At 42.4% G+C, this 17,984-nt stretch overlaps 1 long non-coding RNA gene across 1 annotated transcript; it reads right to left on the bottom strand.

The window, feature by feature from the left end:
• Positions 1–10,687: 10,687 nt before the first annotated feature.
• LOC148672164 (uncharacterized) lies at positions 10,688–13,465 on the bottom strand. Its single transcript, XR_015935686.1, has 2 exons — positions 13,255–13,465; positions 10,688–11,591 (listed from the first exon to the last, which is right to left on the bottom strand). It is a non-coding gene; the product is annotated as an uncharacterized LOC148672164 (long non-coding RNA).
• Between the last annotated feature and the right edge of the window lie 4,519 nt (positions 13,466–17,984).

The following is a 17,984-nucleotide window of genomic DNA, read 5'->3' as shown; positions in this document are numbered from 1 at the left end:
CATATGTTTCCACTGTGAACAACGCAGGCTGCAGACGTCTCGGAGATCTGCGAGGCATTGATTTCTGGTTTGTAAAAAGGTCTCATCTATGTGAGTATGCCCAGGCCATTCCCATTCCTTGTTTCAGGATCTACTGCCACAAGTTGTACATTATTTAATCCTGTTGGAGTGCATCTGCAGCTAACTGTGTCCATCAAATCATTTCCTTCAAGGTGCACGGTTGTAGTGTGGCACACTCAATAGCAATGGGTAGAAATGAGGCTGTCCTAATGCATCGCCACTAACTGATGGCCAGAGTGATTTGTAGCAGAGTCCCTTAACATCCTTCCTTGTTCTCATCAATCGTCCTTGACCTATTGGGAACTGACAGGAGTCCTTCCCTTTCGTTTTCTCATTCTTCTGCTTGTTTGCATTGCCGGATGGCCCATTCAGACCTGTGAGCATTCTTGTCACAGCTACAAAAACGGCGCTGGGACTCCAGCACGCGGTCATCAGCACGCCACCTGGAGGGCGATAAATCTGCAGACACAGCCCAGCTGCTTTTCTGCAGGGAGGAGAAGGAGGGCGCTTGGCGTGCTGTTGCAGGAAACCCAGAGCGCCTCTGTCAGAGCACACTGAGTCTCTAGTCCCACGGATTAGTGTCGCTCTGCGGGGTGTCCATGCCCCCAGGAGGTCTGCTCCCCTGGAGAGCCCTTCACCACAGAGGCCTGCTTCCCCTCGCCTTCATCAAATAGGAATACTAACAAAGTGCAACAGAAGCGTTTCTAATGGGGGAACAAATTGTGTGAATATCTCCCCTCGCTTCACCTCAGGCAACGTGTATTACTCTGCTTTCCCATTCTACTAACTTGATTTGTGCGCTGGGCTGATTTTCTTTTTTGGGGGTATTCATGTTTGCATTAAGAACAATCAGTTCCAAAACCTTAACTTTGTTGTATTTGAGTAAGTATTATGATAAGTCTTATAGTAGGCTGACATTTTATCCTGATAGATGTATTTAGGATGAATAAAAGGAGACACCTCCTTACGCAGAGATAAGCACACGTCAGGGGTAACTATTTGAAACTGGGTGTTTGGGATCCTTCAAGTAAAGGGCTGGATAAAGTTTGGGGATTCATTAACCATTAAAAAAACAAAAGAGCCAGAATTCTCTGTTTTAACCTAACCCTAACCTTCCTCATTTCTATATGTTGCAGGGTGGACAGTGTCACCTGAACAAACAGCTTCAGATATTTCAGGACACACTGGCGGGTCCCAGCAGCTGTGTGAGACCCAGTAAGTAAGTAAGTAAGTTTTATTTTGTTACATATTTTGTTATATAGATTTAACAGATCCCCCATTCGTCTTGTTAGTGCCAAGACTCTTGAAAGAAAGTATTGGAGTAATCAAGCTTCAATGAATGATATAGTTAAGAGATTAGCTTTTACTATGTAAGTGAACATACTGTAATGCTGAGCTTTTTACTGAAATAATGAAGGATGACGGACAGAACACTGATCTTCAAGGAACTGGGCTAAAAGGGCTCTGAGTAGGAGGGCCCAGCCCGGGCCAGATGCAGTTTTACAGCGTGACCACCGCCCCTGACTGCGAAGTGAGGTGTTCGTTATTCAGATGTGAAACTGTTGTGAAATGAGCGAGCCTACAGAACAAGCTCAGGGGAAATCTGCAGTTTTACACTGTCAAGCTGGATCTGCACCAGTGGCAAACTTCTTGATGGGCTGAGGCGTCACAGAATCGTCTCTAAACCTCTGTTCGCTGCAGTCCCGGAGTTCGTAGAGGTAATGGGATGAAGGGACTCTGAACTTCCTTGAAGGCTTTGTATGTAGGCATTTCCCAGGCCTCAAGCCTATAGACTCTGGCACTCATCTAACTGAGGTGATCTCCCAAAGAAAAGATTAGACTGGGTTCCCTCAGGCCAGCCCACGTTGTTGGACTGATTCCACTGAAATCGATTTCCATGCCTCAGTGCATCACTTGTTATAACATGTATATATATAACTTGAAAAGAACTATGAAAACAAACACAAAACATGCTAGCACAGCAACCCTACTGTTTAATTATGGGTTTTATAACGGAAGTGATTAATTTCAACATGAAGGGAATTTTCTACCACAAGGCTGCTTGGGCCGATCAATCTAAAGAACACAATAAATCCCAGCAGCAAATACATGGCCTCAGAAAAGGGGGGAAATGGGAAAAAAGAGAAACAGAAGCGACAGAATCCAGTTCTATTTTTATCTTAATCCTTTTTTCACATGAAAAATTTTCTGTCACTTTTCTACAGCAATCTTAACCAGCACGTTCAAAAACTACGCAAAAACCACCTGGGATAAACAGAACAAGAAAAAAAAAACTAAACTCCAGTACATCAATCCTGGAAGAAAAGGAGTATGTCAGTTCTGCAGAGAGATATAATACATTGTGACTACCAGTTCCTGTAAGAACAGCCCCAAGTAAATGACTAATATATCTGTCCATTCATTATCAGAAAGCCACTTGTCCCAGAAGCACGGGGCACAGGGTGGCTGTACCCTGCAGGACACATGCAAGCACACAGGGAGAATTCAGAGAACCCAATTAACCAAGCCAGCATGCCCCTGGACTGGAAGGTGGGTGGACACCCAAGTGCTTGGAATGGGAAGAACATGAAAACGCCTTATGTAAGAATATTGGCTAATACTGCACATATAAAAGAGAACAAGGAATCCATTGATCTGAGATTGGAGATACTAGGGAAAAGGGTCAAAGCTGTGGAAAAGCAAGCCAGTTCTTTAAAGATGTGATGTGACACGGCTTAGTTAAACAGAACATGCATATATGCATGGCAAGTCCCGCAAGTTTCACCAAGTCTGAAAAAGTGCATTACTAATAGAGTAAGCAATCAATGTGCCATTCTACAGAATGACATAATGTTCTTAGAACAACCTCTGATAAAACCACTTCTGAGCTCGGCTCTGGCAGCCAGCAATCAGCATTAACAGCTTCCAATGCAGACTTGTACAGTGGACTTTGATGCATTTTTAGTCCCCGTCGCTGTCAGATTACGGAGCGAGGAAAACCTTGGCATATGTCTTATTTCCCGAACAAAAAAAAATGCAACGTACAGAAGGGGAGAGCGCGGATAATTAAGTTGTAAGCAGACACAGGGAAAGATGATACATTTGGAAAAGATGTAAGATGTAGTTATGTCAAAACGCAAGCAAAACTCAAAAGAGGACTCCTTGTTTTATCTTGAATGTTTTTGCACACTGCATCCAGTAACGCAGAAGACCTCATCCCACCTCCCAGTCAGGGTTTGAACCACATGCAAGATCTTTTTTAAATATTAACCTTTCACCTCATAAGAGTACAAGTCTCGAGGGTGTTGTCACATGGGTGACTGGAGAATCGAGGATTAGAGCAAACTTCAAATCCTAATCAATTTCAAACTCAGCTCCGTACTGCAAAATGTTTGCCCCCTCACTGAACATACTGTTAGGCTGCAGTGGAATCAAAGTTTCTGTGCTGCATGACCTCGCCCCCTCAGGCTCTCCATGGTTTCGTGGCTGAAACGGTCTTTCCAGGGTGCTAGGCAGAGGGACAATTTGTACCAGAGCACAGTGGCTCATTGAGCCAGAGCTCATCCTGGTTGCTGTAGCGTTCAACAGACTGAGAGAGTGTGGACAACTGATTTTTTTTTTTTAAAGAAAGATCTATTTTTGTACGTGGTAATTTGAGCGCTTGTGTTTGCTCACGTGGCTGTTCACTTTTCTCGGCTCGATGTGTTTGAAAATCATTAGAGCTGTCTGACTGTCTGAAACTGAGCATTACTAAAGACTAAATCCAGAGCTAAAACAAAGCATGCAGGTTAATTCTCATTAAGGTTTCATTTAATAAGAGAGCAGTGAAGCACAATTCCAAATGGCGGAACAGTGCTGAAACACAAGTAGACTGCGAGATACCATAGCAAAGAGAAAGAAGTGCATGATACTGCAGCATGCAAGCTCACCGGACTGATCTTCCCTTGAGGAAATCACTGTCCTGTAGTGCTGTGTTTCACTACAACACAACATGGCTGGGTACCACTCACTCAGTCATGGAAAGCGATTTCATAATGAGAGAAACAGTGTTCTGACAAACTAAAGATCTCAAACAGAACGATTCAGAAACTGGAAATGGTTTATTTGCCTCAGTCATGGTGAAAAACACCTTTCCTATTTATGTCCTGAACTACTGGACCAAACACAACACCAAACACAAAATGGATTGGGCTGAAACACTTGTTTATCTGGTACCCTGGCTTCAAGTACCACACAAAAGAATTATTTTTATTAAGTAATGTTAGAAAGGTGGACAATGGTGTTGTTTCAGAGGCTACTAATGTCAAGGCATCATGGGTCTGTAAGGTAGATTCACTCTGTATTCTGTGCAAACTGTGCAAGATGTTGTTGGCTTTGTGTTCATCAATGATAATGTGTAGAATTTCCACAAAACGCAACATACTAATATACCAAAGAACTGTTTGTGTAAACTTACTCAGAGCCATACTTACTTTGTTCAAGATGGGAAATTTGCTTTGCAGGCAAGTAAAAGGTAAGGTAAACCCATTACCAAATAAGAAACATACATGTAAGGTTCTAAACAAAAATGAAAATATATAAATGAAGTAAAATATTGTTGCAGACTATGGTACTGTAAGTGACTAGCATGTCTCAAAGAATCTAGAGACAAAGGGTACCAACATTTCCACTTCTTGAGACGTTCAGACCAAGGGATGTTTTCTTAGTTGTGCTGGGTACGAGGCACACTGATCAAAAGAATCGTATGGATAAGTTTAGTTAATTAAGTTCTGGGAAAGTAATTAAGTGTGTCAAAAGTGTAGGATAAAAGACAGGAGGGACTGAAGAGGAGAAGACAAAGAGAGAGAGGGGAGGCAAAAGGACAGAACATTAAGCATGTGCCAGATAAGAGGTCCTTATCCAGATCATCCATAAAGACCAGATTGGAGCTAAGCATTTCAACCTTGCTAAAAGAGTTTGCTATTCTGTGTTTTTAGGAACTCTGATTTCCTGAGTGAAGAATCCCTCGGTTAAAAACGACCTCTCCCTATTAGTGGCTGCATTTTAGAACAGAGAGATAGATTCCTGTTTATTGTGCAGAGAGGAAGTTTACTGTAGGTTGTATTCTATTTAGTCTAGAAGGCAGCTTGTTTCTTACTCTGGCCTTTGTAAGAGTTGAATACTTGGTCTGAGATTTTTCTGTGTGGTCTAGACATAGGCCTCTGTGACACCTTGTCTGTAAACTTGTACTACACTTGTGTGTTGTATGTTTGTTTTGTGTAATGTAGTGTGCGTATGGTCATTGTTAATAAATATTTGTTTAACCAAGGGTGCCTGAATTAATGGTCTTTTCACCAGAACTGTGCCAGAGAACTATACCAACTGCTCAGGTATATTCTTGGAAAAATCATCTCGGCCAGTAACTGATATTTGTCATTTTTCTAACCCACCACTTGTGAAGATATACAATTGTCCAGATTACACAGGTTAATAGCCATGGGAATAAAAGATAATTCAGCTCTGTTGCATTTGGCATACAACCATAATTGTCCATTCCATTAGAACACACACATATTTAATGAAAACCCTTCTGAATAAATGTCAAAAAGTCATTTTGCTTGCATAATTTGGGATACTTTTTTATATTTAAACACAAACCTAGCTCAGAAAATGTTTCTTCCTGATTTGCAGTAAGGAATGTGATCTTTGTCTTTTTTTATCCAAGGAGTCTTCAGTCCTGGTCCGGGACCTATCTGTAAGCCTCCTAAATCTCTTCAAACCAGCAGGACCTGCTGGGCTCAGAGAATGTGTTCAATTACTCCAATTAAGTCAATAATGAGCTAATTTAAATCATTAACCGAGGCGCTGAGCTGAAAACCAGCCAACACCCAGCCTCTCCAGAACCAGCATTAGCCACCCCAGTGTGAAAGGATTTATCCAACAGTACTTACAGACATGAAACACTACATCATGCTCTTTGGAAAGACTAAAAAACTACATAAAAACAGAGCTGGCGGTGTGTTCAGCTCTGATGATGTTCAGTGGGATAGCAGAGAAAAATGGGAGTTCCGTGCTAACTGCCTTAGTGGAGAGTGACACCAGCTAACACACTCAGAATGAATGAGACCATATGTTTTGCTTGCCTTGTACAGATCAATCCTGCGGAAAATCTTGGGAGCTATCTATTTAACCAAAACATGACATCTTATGGAGATAGTTGGAGAGGCTATTAATATCTGAAACGAAAATGCGTCCCGATCGAGTGTCAAGCAGACTACATAGATCATTTGTTCCTATCTGCCAAGGCTTGGGTAGCTGGAGAGTGAACAGTGCCATCGCCTTTTCTCCGCTGATGGATGTCTGTCTGGTGTTAAGGGTCTTGTAAGGAGTAAGTGGCAGCACATCCATCGTATCTGAGCACCATCAGGCAAGAGAGGGATTGCCGCTGCACTGTTTCTGGTGGAAAAGAAATGAAAACACCAGTTATCTTTTCTTTTTCCAGCCCCCGCCAAGTGGATTTGCCAATCAGATCAGCCCATCACTGCGACCAGCAAACTCTAGGCAAACTCCATGTGCCTTCCTGCAAAACATGCCGTGCCCATGGCAGATTGGTCACCGGCTGAAGCAGTGCCAATGTCAAGCTACAGGGGTGGCAGCTACACGGTAGGCCAAGTGCCCCCAGGGTCCCACTAATGGTATGCTGTTGCTTGAGGAATCCGGCAGCAATTAGGAATTAGGAATTGGCAGTCTGGTTATTGCTAATAAAACTTCAGGACTGGAACTAGCAACATCCAGACTCCAATGCAGGGCTCCAGTGCATATAGTAGACAAGTCCTGTTTTCAGCTGCACTGCTGCCTTCTACAGCTACAAGCCAAAGACTAGACTTTGTAGTTTGACATTGCTAATTGCTAATGACATTGCTAATTACATCTGCTCCGGATTGCTGCCAAAAGCTTTGTTTTTTAATATAAATTTCTATGCATAATTAATACCATTCTTGTAATTTTCCCATGAATATTTTTGTGTCAAGTCCTGCAAAAGCCAGTACAGAAAACCTTTTATGCTGTTTCCACTTCCGTTGGTAACCTGGGTAAGAAAAAGGGTGAAAGAGTTCAGCATCATCAATATATCATGATGGATAGCGATTGTGGAAGATCCACAGTAGAACATTTTGAGGGATTGTGCATCTATATTGCTCAGTGTAAACCCAATTGTAATGTGAGAACCCCAGCTATTTGCATTCTGGTGAACAGACAGGGATACAGTAGATAGTATACACGATACACAGACAGTGACTTCCAAATGGAATAACAATGGAATTGTTCTCTGTCTCCTAATGGGAGAGCTCACACTGACACTGCTTACCACTCACGCCTTGTTATTAAACTATACCGAGAGCCTTTATAAAGGCTGGAAATGCTGTTGGTTCCAGAACGCATTGATTTTATACCTCTTGCTGTATTTGGGAGTAGTTTTTGTGTTAATGAAGTCTAGCCAGAAGTCTCTTATTGACACGCACATGTCCAGATCTCAATTCTGCAAGGCAGCTTGGCTCTTCGGTTGTTCTTTTTTCTGTCTTTGCAAATAACTGCAGTTCGTCCTGCTACTTTTCCAGCTTGTCTGCAATTTCAAAGACTTCCAGTAACAAATGAAACCTACACGGGATAACAGAAACAGGATTTGTTGGAGATCGTGCAAGGTTGCATCTTTTAACAAGACCCCGAGCGCTTCCTGATACATTACGGATGGGTCCGTGGAAACACAGCTTCCTTTTTGTCTGACTTCAAGATCCAGACTTATTTCAGCAAATGACCTCACATAACCTCCCCCCCTTCCCTTGGCTAAGTTTACACTGTAAGCTTTCTTTTGCTGGAGTGGGTGTTAGTCATGCATGTCAATGAACACATGATCAGTATTGTGATGACTTCTGATACACTTGATGCAACTATGCAGAGCAGTTGCTTAGGTATAACATGAGTGAATGGCTGGCTTGAAGTCTTTAGTATTACAGTCCCTGAGATAAGGGAGCACCACACAGTGCTATACGTGGTCACATTGCTTGTCTAAACAGTATCTTTATGAAACTTCACCACAGTTGGTTTTGCATGGTATTTTCACATTGCTTTCCAGCGTTGGTCCTGCTCTGCACCACATGCTTGCTTCATAAATTTATCATATTTTTCTTTCTACCATTTCCCTCTGCAAGCCTTACCATGGTTTTAACGTGCTTCACTACAGTTTTCTCTCCTTCTACATTTTTTACAGCAGCATTTAGCTGTTTTAAGCACTAAAAATGCCCGTTCTCTAAATACCGCAGTAGCATTTTTTCAACAACCAATGAATAAAACTGAAGTCATTCTGATTTTAAGCCAAGGCTGCAGCAAATTCTGTGTTTTACAGTTTGATATTACAGAAAATAAATTTTCCTCTTTGTGTTTCTTCTATCGCTTTGCTCCCAGGGGTGCTTGGGGATCATGGTCTCAAACCATCATCCATTATTTATTCTTCCTCTGATTTTCATTGGCCTAGCAAGTAATTCTTTACTCCAAAGATGTTTTATATTAAAAAAAAAAGAAAATCATAATATTATGTAAGCCTCTTGGATTACCACAATGGATGGGGTCTCTGTGTTATGCTATTAATTGAAACCACAGACAGACGTTAGGGGTTCCATTAACTAGGCAGGGCAACAGAATCTCACTGATTAAAGGGGATAAGCAATGCTGTTGCCCCTTAGAGATGTTTAATCCCTCATCTGATACATTTGTTTTTGTTTTGTTTCTTAACTGCCTTGAAAATAAAGAAGAGAAATTTGTCGCCTCGCCTCTCCCTTTCAGAATTAATTTACAGCTTTTTGAAGAGGATAGCAACTCCTTGTTAACAAACAGACTAATAGAATTGTCTTGATCTTGACAGAGTTGGAGGGCCGCCTGGCTTTGCGGAGCTAAGCCCTTCTCTGCGAAGCAAGTTGAACGCTCAGAAATCACACAGGACACAATTCGATTCGGAGAAACAATGTATGGCAAAGTCTGCCTCTAACCCCACATCGCCTCCAAGGGCCTGCAGCAAACACACACCTCATCACAGGACGCCACGAGAAAGACGTCTCGACAAGTCAACCAAAAGATGAATAAAGAAAAAAGAAAAACCGTCCCTTTATTGGTTAAGTTCTGCATTTTTACAAAATGCAGTGAACATTTTAGCTTCTCTGAAAAACCCTTATGAGATAGATGGAGAGACCCAGCTGACATGGAAATATGATGAACATACGGGACAGGCCTAGCAGAACAGTGCAGCCCTTTGTTTTGCGATCATGTTATGTTATTGTTTTATTTGTTCCAGCCAAGCAGGGGACCTGGAGAGCACCCTGGGGTGGTATTTCAGCTTCATGCTACACATACAGATGTCTCCTTTTCCACGCTGTCCTTTGGCCTTCCCTGGTTTGCTGAACTGTTATGCGAGTCTGCCTAAGGATAATGTAAGGCAGTGTTTGGTTAATAAGATGTCATTGCGTGCACGCAGGAGAAAACTCATTTCACAGCTAACAGGTTTCTCAGTCTGAAAGTTCTCCCCTCCCCTCAGCAGCAATCTAGTACAAATGAGAGAAATGGAAGCAATAAACAAATGTTTCATAGCCAGCCCCATTTTTTGAGACCACTTTGAGGGTTTTGGTGCCCTGCCTTTAATGAGCATTTTAATTTCTCAGGGTTATCATACACGCTTTGGCTATGATTGGAAATGTTATGTTTCTTGTTCAGTGTCAGGATGTTTAAAATGAATTTGCATGCAAGAGATGCAATACCAAGTTAAGGGAGGACTAAATTGCGACTGAAGTCTGGAGTGTGAGAATTGGAAATGAATGAGAAAGAATAGCTACAGTAATTGAAGTAACTTCTCTCTTCTTTGGGTTCCTGATAGGGAATGTTTTTTTCTAATAACAGCACAATTCTGAAGAGGCAAGAAGACAGTTTTAAAACCCTGGACAAAAACGGAGAACGTATTTCTGTCCCCATGAGTTGTCACGTGTGAAGCCCCTAGTTAATTAAAAAATAGTTTAATCGGGTCAATCTATGCTTTCTGATTGATGAATTCGACAATCCTCTGTAATTGACTGCAGTAAAGAGCTCTCAATCTTGGAAGGGGGACTGAAGGGCAAGATTGATTGCTTGTGACCCCTGTATTAACAAGGGCATAATTCATTCTAAAAGATCCCGTCTGCAGCACCCGAAGACGGATTCACTGCCACTGTAGTTTATTGTATTTTCTTTACCTGTAATCATTTCCCACTTGAAGTATTTTTGTTTAAACAATTCAGCTTTGCAGGTACAGAAACGCTGGAAGTATAAAAAAGGATGTTTTGTATCAGCGCTGTCAAAAAATAGGTCAGTGTAACTGGGGAACAATCTCGCTCAGTGTGTCTTTTCATTTTGCTAAAATGGTGCCGGGGTGAGGCCACATTCATCCCTGTGTCACGGCAGAATGTTTTTGCTGTTGTTTCTTTCTGAGACGGTACACACCCTGCAGCTGCAACTTGCACTGCAGAACAGCAAGGGATAGACAATAAAATACTGTACAATGGCAAGAATGCTATAATCTCAGAAATTAGATGCAAGTTTCAGTTACTACCAGTCTCATTTTTTGTTATAACTGACCTCTCCACGGACAAAAACGATTGCCTTTTTTTTTTTCCTCCATGCACATTATTTTCTGGTCCCTTTTTCATTAGCGGGCAGCACGAATAGGGGAGCAGAGCTGCCTTGTGCTCTTCAGCAGCAGATGTCGCCCAAGCCCCGGAGCCCAGGCAGGCCTGAGGTCAGCGAGGGTGATTCTGTCTGGCCCCAGCAGGGGCTGAGAGCTGGCACAGAGCAGCAGACCAGCTCGCTCTTCCCAGGGCAATTTGTTTCTGCAGCAGCTATAGTTTTGCTTGATTAAGAACACCAGATTCGTATATTAATGAACACACAGCAGTGCTGGCTGTAGTCACAAGGTGGACATCTCAGATCAGCAGAGCATTGGTATAGCTTTGTCGTTTACATGTGGTGTAGTTGTTGTGGTGCAAATTATAGCACCTTTACTATACCATGTTCTTTTCACCAGTTGTGGTCTTGTTCCTAATTGATTTGTTTCAACAGAAATAGTGAATGTGTACCATTTGTGATTACTGATGCGTTAAAACCCCGTTGTGTTTTCAGGTGGTTTCCTGGACTTTTGGAGAGGGTGCTGCATGAAAGCTCATCAGAGACATGACGGCGTCTAGCAAGCTGCACAGCAGGCAGTGTCCTAGGTGATCTGGGTGCGTCCCGGAGAGCCCTGTCCTCAGGGCAGCATCGGGTCGCCTGCCTGATTTTTATCAGGCTCCCTGCTTGTCACAGCGTGCCGTTCTGTAGACAACAATCCCCGTGCCATCGTCCAGAGAGGTGCCAGGATCCACGAGTCACACAAAGGGCAGGTGAAATGTCTCTCCCTTCCCTTCGCCAGCTTGCCAGGAACCCAGCAGCCTGTTCGATCGCTTTCCCTTCTCTCAGGCTGGTCAGAGCTGCTAAAAGGAATACTTTGTTCACCCCCCCAAAGAAAAACAAACAAAAAAGACATCCTAAGTTGGCTACAAAAGAAGAACCTCTTCAGAACATATCAGCATTTATCTCATATGCTTTTCACCGAGGCTGTTTAAAAAAATCTTTAGTGCTAATGGGAATAGCATTGATTTACATCAGTCAGTGACCTTTAGGGGTACCAATAAAAGTATGTGCTGACACTGATATTGTAAAGGATGCAACTTTGTATTCCCACCCTGCAATTCAAGGAAGCTACTGTTACAGGTCAGGGAGATGGCTGCCACAGTGTTTAGCAGGCAGTGGCTGCATGGCTGGAGTGCCCTCTGCTGGAAGACAATAGGAGTTACAGGTCGAGATCAAATCTGGCCATGGGGTCGGGCCAGCGTGTGAAGTGGTAGCGTGCTCCTGTGAGCTTGTTGTTGGCAGAATACCCAAGTTCCCCTATGCCAGGAAGTGTCTACTTTACTCCTCCTGGTCGGGATTCATGCTGGTTTTTCAATAAGCAGTGGTTTAGAACCCATAAAGTCAGATGTTTTCCTTCTAATGATTAGTTCAATTAGTTAAGATCCAGTCCACTGAAGGACTTGAGTTGGCCCATTCCTGGTCTCCGCAGATTTATTCCATAGCAACACTGTGGAAACAGCGCTCAAATCCCAGCTCTTCGAGCTCCTTATAGCCATCCCATTGTCTGCAGATTCTCAGGGAACCATACCTAACCTTTAAAGCTCCATGCATAATTCCACAATTCGCTTCACTCCTGAATTTGGCTGCAAGGATACAATAAATGTGAAAAAGATAAACTCTTGACAGCTGTGAATGCCCTCGATCTTCGCCACCAGGATAGCTATGGCCTACATAAACTGACATGTTTGCAAAACAGCTTCATTTCCAATTATTTATTATCATGTGTCTGGGTTGCACAAGAAAAAAATAGATGGGGATTTAAAATTCATTTTCTGCTGTGTAGGGGAATGTGTGCTGTATCACCATTTAAAAAAAAATACATTCTTATCTGTATACCTGACTGAGTGTCAGTATCACCAGAAGAGACCAACAAATTTAATTTCTGAGCATATTTAAAATACAGAACTTGAGTGTTCTGTCTTCTTAGCTGAACCTGGAGTCTATATTACTTTACCTGGGCTGGTGCTGTAAATATGCTAGTTACCCAGAAGACTGTGCTCTGAGTGAACGACCAAATCCATCATTTTACTAAATCAAGGTGTTTTTTTCCCCCTTTCTGCATCCGGGAGAGATACGGAAAATACAGGAAGCTGTGTGACTATGTGGACTAACAGCTCCCCCTGCTGGGGTGGGGTTGAAACGTCCTGTGTGTTCACTGGAAATGAATACACAGAGCTAGAGCTTGACCCAGCTGGTCAGCAGTTTCCAGGTGAGAGTTGCACAGACCACACAGGGAACATCTAATGGGTTTACAATGTACGATGCACTGCTGCAGTCCCTGGTAGCCCGGGCAGAATTACTTTTTATCACTTTTACATGTTCTCCTCCGGGAAAGGCAAGCCAGACACCCGTTATTAAAAGAGCGATAATGATCATAAAAAAAGGGCCGGCTTTTTTTAGCAGAAAGTGTGATTTCTCGCTGTCAAGACGAGTCAATAATTCATACAGAACACTCTCACTTTATCTGCTGCCTACCACTCTGCCATGTCCGCTTTACATCAGAGTGGGCAGTGATGTTTGAAAAGGGTAAGGGCGAATTTTCTTTTTTCCAAATGTATCCCAGCCAGTTTTTTTCCCCCTGTGGAATAGTAAAATGCCGGTTCGGATTGAATTCAATACCCCACGAAACAGATTTTTCAGGATTACTCCTCCGGAAGACGTGCACGTTTACAGGTCAAGTAGTATACTCGGAGGACAAACCGAATCCTTTGGTTTTCAGTTGTTTTTTTGTTGTTCTTGTTGTTGTTCTTTTTCAATTAAGGAGGAAACAAGGCGGAGCGGTGGCTCTGTGGTTAAGGATCTGCGCCTGTGACCGGAAGGTTGCCGGTTCAAATCCCGCGGCCGGCAGAGGAATCCTACTCCGTTGGGCCCCTGAGCAAGGCCCTTAACCCCAACTGCTCCAGGGGCGCCGTACAATGGCAGACCCTGCGCTCTGACCCCAAGCTTCTCTCCCTGTAACTGTGTCTGTGTCTCCCTGGAGAAAAGCTGGGGTATGCGAAAAGACGCATTCCTAATGCAAGAAATTGTATAGGGCTAATAATATACAATAAAGAAACATTAAAAAAAAAAAAAAAAAAAAAAAGTACTACATTCTTCAGTATGCAAAGAAAAAACAGCCCTGACCTTAATATAAAGACGCTGGTAACGCAACACCAAGCATAAATCAGAGCAGCCACAAACACTGCAGGGGGCCTGTGCATCTCACTTGGGTGGTGATTCCAGAAGGCTGGGGTTCATGTCACAGGCTCTACATTAATACCAAGGGCTGAACGAATCACAAAAAAGTGGTAATTGCATTTCTTTCTCTCAGGTGGTTTATGGTTCAGTCACAATGCAAAATGGAAGGTGATTTCCGTGGGCAGTAACCAGCTGTTAAGTGGTACTAATTGGGTCGAGGCTCAGCGCTGCACAGAAACATTGATCAGGAAACAGCAAGATGAGTGACGGGTTTTAGAATTGGGAACTTGCGAGATCGAACTAGATCAGAACTCGAGATACGGTGCCTTTCACAGCAATATAATTTTTGCCGTGGTTGGCAGGCTGAGATGAAATCAATAAATTTAATCTTGGGAATGTATTTTATCACTGCTACATACCTAATTAAAGAAACTGTCACTTTCATCTTTATCAAGGATAGTAAAAAAAAGTGGAAAAAAAATTCTAGTATGTGTTGATGCAGGGATGCGCTGTGTGGCAGCAGTGCACTTAGCTGCATTTTGTTACAAGTAATTTACTAGTAATTTAGCAGAATTAAGTGTCGCTGTAGTTCTGCCACAGAACATCTGTACAGCTGTGCCTGTAGGTAGGTGCCTTTATACACTTAAACATATAAAACATATTCTAAACATATTTGATTTGTTAGCATTTCATAATTTTTACAAACAAGATTTTACAAATCCATCACATAATAGGATGTTTTGTTTTCTGAATAGGAGTTGCTATGATTGACAGCAGTACAATTAAAATTAGTCCAGTATAACTGCAAATGATGTTGCACCGTGGTTTAACAAAATCTTACCGCAGTTCTAGTTATGATTTCAATTGCGAGAGTTTTACGCTGTCATTTTAGCCATCACTGTAATTAGAACTGACCACCGGGTCATCGTCATTTTCAACTAAACAAGAGTATAAATTTGCAGACTATGAGGCTCCCTAGCTTGAAATGAACGACATCTCATTATGTTGACTAGTGAAGTATCATTTGTGACCTTGTCCTTGGATTCTGTCCTTGGAGTATCTGGAAAGGAATTGGAGTTGACATAAGTCTGCAAGGTATTAATTGGTTCCCTACTGGGGGCTTGATATGCCATGCAGGAGTTTTAATTGTGCTTAACCAGATCAGAGAGCTTTTTATCTCGAGTTCCCGACACAGTTACATGTCTTGCACATAATTGAAGTTTCTTATGAGCTATCTAGAGCCATTGTCCTTACTATCTGTGCGAAACCACTTGAGTGTGTTTCATTAAATTCATTTGAACACAGGATGGCTAAAATGATCAAAACTGAGAAGAGATCATTCGGTCTCTCTTGTTCATTTGGTATCTGTAAGCTTATCAACCTGAAGATCTCATTCAGGGTATCGACTTCAACATCACAACTGGGCAAGTACTGAGGATAAGAGGTGGCCAGCCATGATCCAGTCTAGCAAGCTTCATGGATCACCCTTGAAGGGGAACTGCAGTCCCAATTTCACAGACTGGTTATTAACTCTCGGTAACAAAATCAATTAATTGACGGGGTATTGACGGCGAAACTTGACAAATTCCGAATTAAGCGCAAAATCTTGAACTTTGTGAAAGTAGTTTTGTCAGCATTTTATTGCAAAGCACAGGTCTCGCTATGCGCAGGTGTGAGTTTGCACACATTGCTATATGCTAAATAGCAGTCCTTCCTGCTCACTAATGTGATATACGAGCGAATGAGTATAAGTTGCGCATCAGACATTTCACCACAGAAATGCTCCAACGTGATCTGCATGCAGAGTTAACAAGTTGTATATGTCGGCAAAACCATCATGAAATCGAGAATAGTATTTCGAATGCATTAAAAGAGATGTATTCACAAGCCTGCTTGTTTGCAATATGATAAGGCTGCTTCACATCACTGGAAGTTTTGTTGCCCTGTTCTGAAATGCGTAATATGGTGCTGCACATAACTGGAAATGTCGGCTATTTTGTGATGTGAATTTTACAGGTTACTCTGTACATTTTGCTTGCATTGTGGTTTGGAATGCACTCATCAATGCTGATTCTTTCCAACCCTGAAATATAAAAATACTATTGCAGTTTCCCTTTAAATAATCATATTCTATGTACTTGGACCAACTTGATTTTGACCAGTGATTTTTCCCTATTATGCAGAGTAAGAGGGCAGTAGGTAGAGACGATATGTGTCCCACAAAGCTGTGGGGCAGGACCTGCCATCTTCACTCACCTGACCACTTGCTGGAAGGCCATTGGTCAGGTGACATTTACAAAAACCGAAAGCAGAGCCACCCAGTTGCCTGTCAACCTCTGTTCTCCTGGGAGGGAAAGAGGGAGCAAGGAAGTGACCGAAGAACGTGACCTTTAGGATTTTTTGGAAAAGTGTGGAGATTTCTGTTTTGAAACCTGGTGAGTATCTATCTTTCTAGGGAGGGTGTGAAGACATTGAGATAGAGACTGTCTTACAGAAGGCCATCTTAAGAGTAGTGGGCCATGGAGATGAGTCAAGTGTTGGTGCCGATTTCTCACCCTGAAAATGGTGCCATGAACAAGGCTGTGCCCTGTTCTGACTGGGCAGGGTATGACATGAAGTTAGAGAAGCTCGGGTCTAGTGAGAAGCAAGGAACATGAGTGTTTTTTGCAGTGTGATATCCCCTGCGTCAAGGGGATTCTATTTTTAATTCTCCTGCAAAGACCATGTAATGAAATTTCAATGAGATTCCTGGGAAGTAAACTGTAATTTAACTGCAATTAATGCACCCCTGGAATGTAGCGCTTCCAGACTAAGAGAGCATGTAGTGCAATGCATGGATTGAAAAAGACAGTGCTACTACTATGTGGCACCCGGGACCTACTGGGTGCCTAAATTTAATTGATCAGCAAATTCTGCACAGACAAGAAGACATTGGTCAGTGATACCAGGGCTCTGGCATGTTTGTTTTGAAACGTTAACGACAAGCTCAATTGCTTTTTTTGTTGCATGTATTGGTTTTTAAAATTAGAACGAAGTCACTCCTAAAAACAGTTGCAGATTTCTTTGGCAGAACCTTATACAGACTCTTGCTCTTGCCGTGAAGCCTATTCCCTGTGTCTTGTGATTGCGAGGATGAGGAGGGGTGAGGGCTCTCTTGACTGTGAGTCCACACCTGTGCAGCTTGGTTAACGCCTCACTCCGCAGGGGGGTCTGGAACGCCCCATCCAGTGGCCGGTGGTCTGCTCTTTACACAGGCCGGCTAAGCCAACACTTAAATGACTCAAGAAGCATCCTCAAATATCTTCAAAACATTCGTTGTTGTACACCTTGTGAAAATCTGAATGAGTAAGTCTTGGACTACGTCAGATTGGACAGAATAAGATCACACAAGCTGACGGGAACAGCAAAAGTGAAGAAAAAAACAAAAGTAGAACATATTTTAAGAATTCTTGGTTTTTAAAGTAGAAGTTATTTGTTTTTTTTTGTTGGCTCTCTCCCAATTAGGGTTTATGAAGGTCCATCTGATTTCTGTTCAGAAAGAAATGTCTCCTCTTTTGTTTTGTTGTCAGTTGGAAGATTTCTCAACGACCGCGTTTCATGATTTTCAGTCAGGTCAGTCCATATCTGCATCACCCCTCTGCAGTCTTCATTTGAAAGTGTTTTCTAAACAAAATCTTTTTCCTCAGTGGTTGTTTCCTATCTATTAAATATACTTCTGTCATGTAGCATGACATGAAAAGCCTCCACTCTAAGTAACCTGACTTTTTGGCTCTTATCCTCACAGATGTATCACCTCTCTGGGCTTTTTTAGCCTGATGGTGACCAAGCTTTTCATGACCCATGCTCCACAATGAGCCTATCAGTACAAGAACCACATGCACTGGCAAATAGATGCAGAAAACGTGTGTGATAGGAGGGGAAGAAGCAATGTATTACTATAACTAGCAAGTACAGTGACATTAAACTCACTCGACAGGGAACCGCTTCATGTGATAGATACAGAGATCAGTGCACCCTCATGCATTAGA

This window comes from Lepisosteus platostomus, chromosome 4 (assembly GCF_059453375.1).
Source record: "Lepisosteus platostomus isolate fLepPlt1 chromosome 4, fLepPlt1.hap1, whole genome shotgun sequence".
NCBI classification, from domain to species: Eukaryota; Metazoa; Chordata; class Actinopteri; order Semionotiformes; family Lepisosteidae; genus Lepisosteus; species Lepisosteus platostomus.
Note: the sequence above shows the minus strand (reverse complement) of the source record. Positions and strands in the feature narration are given on the sequence as shown.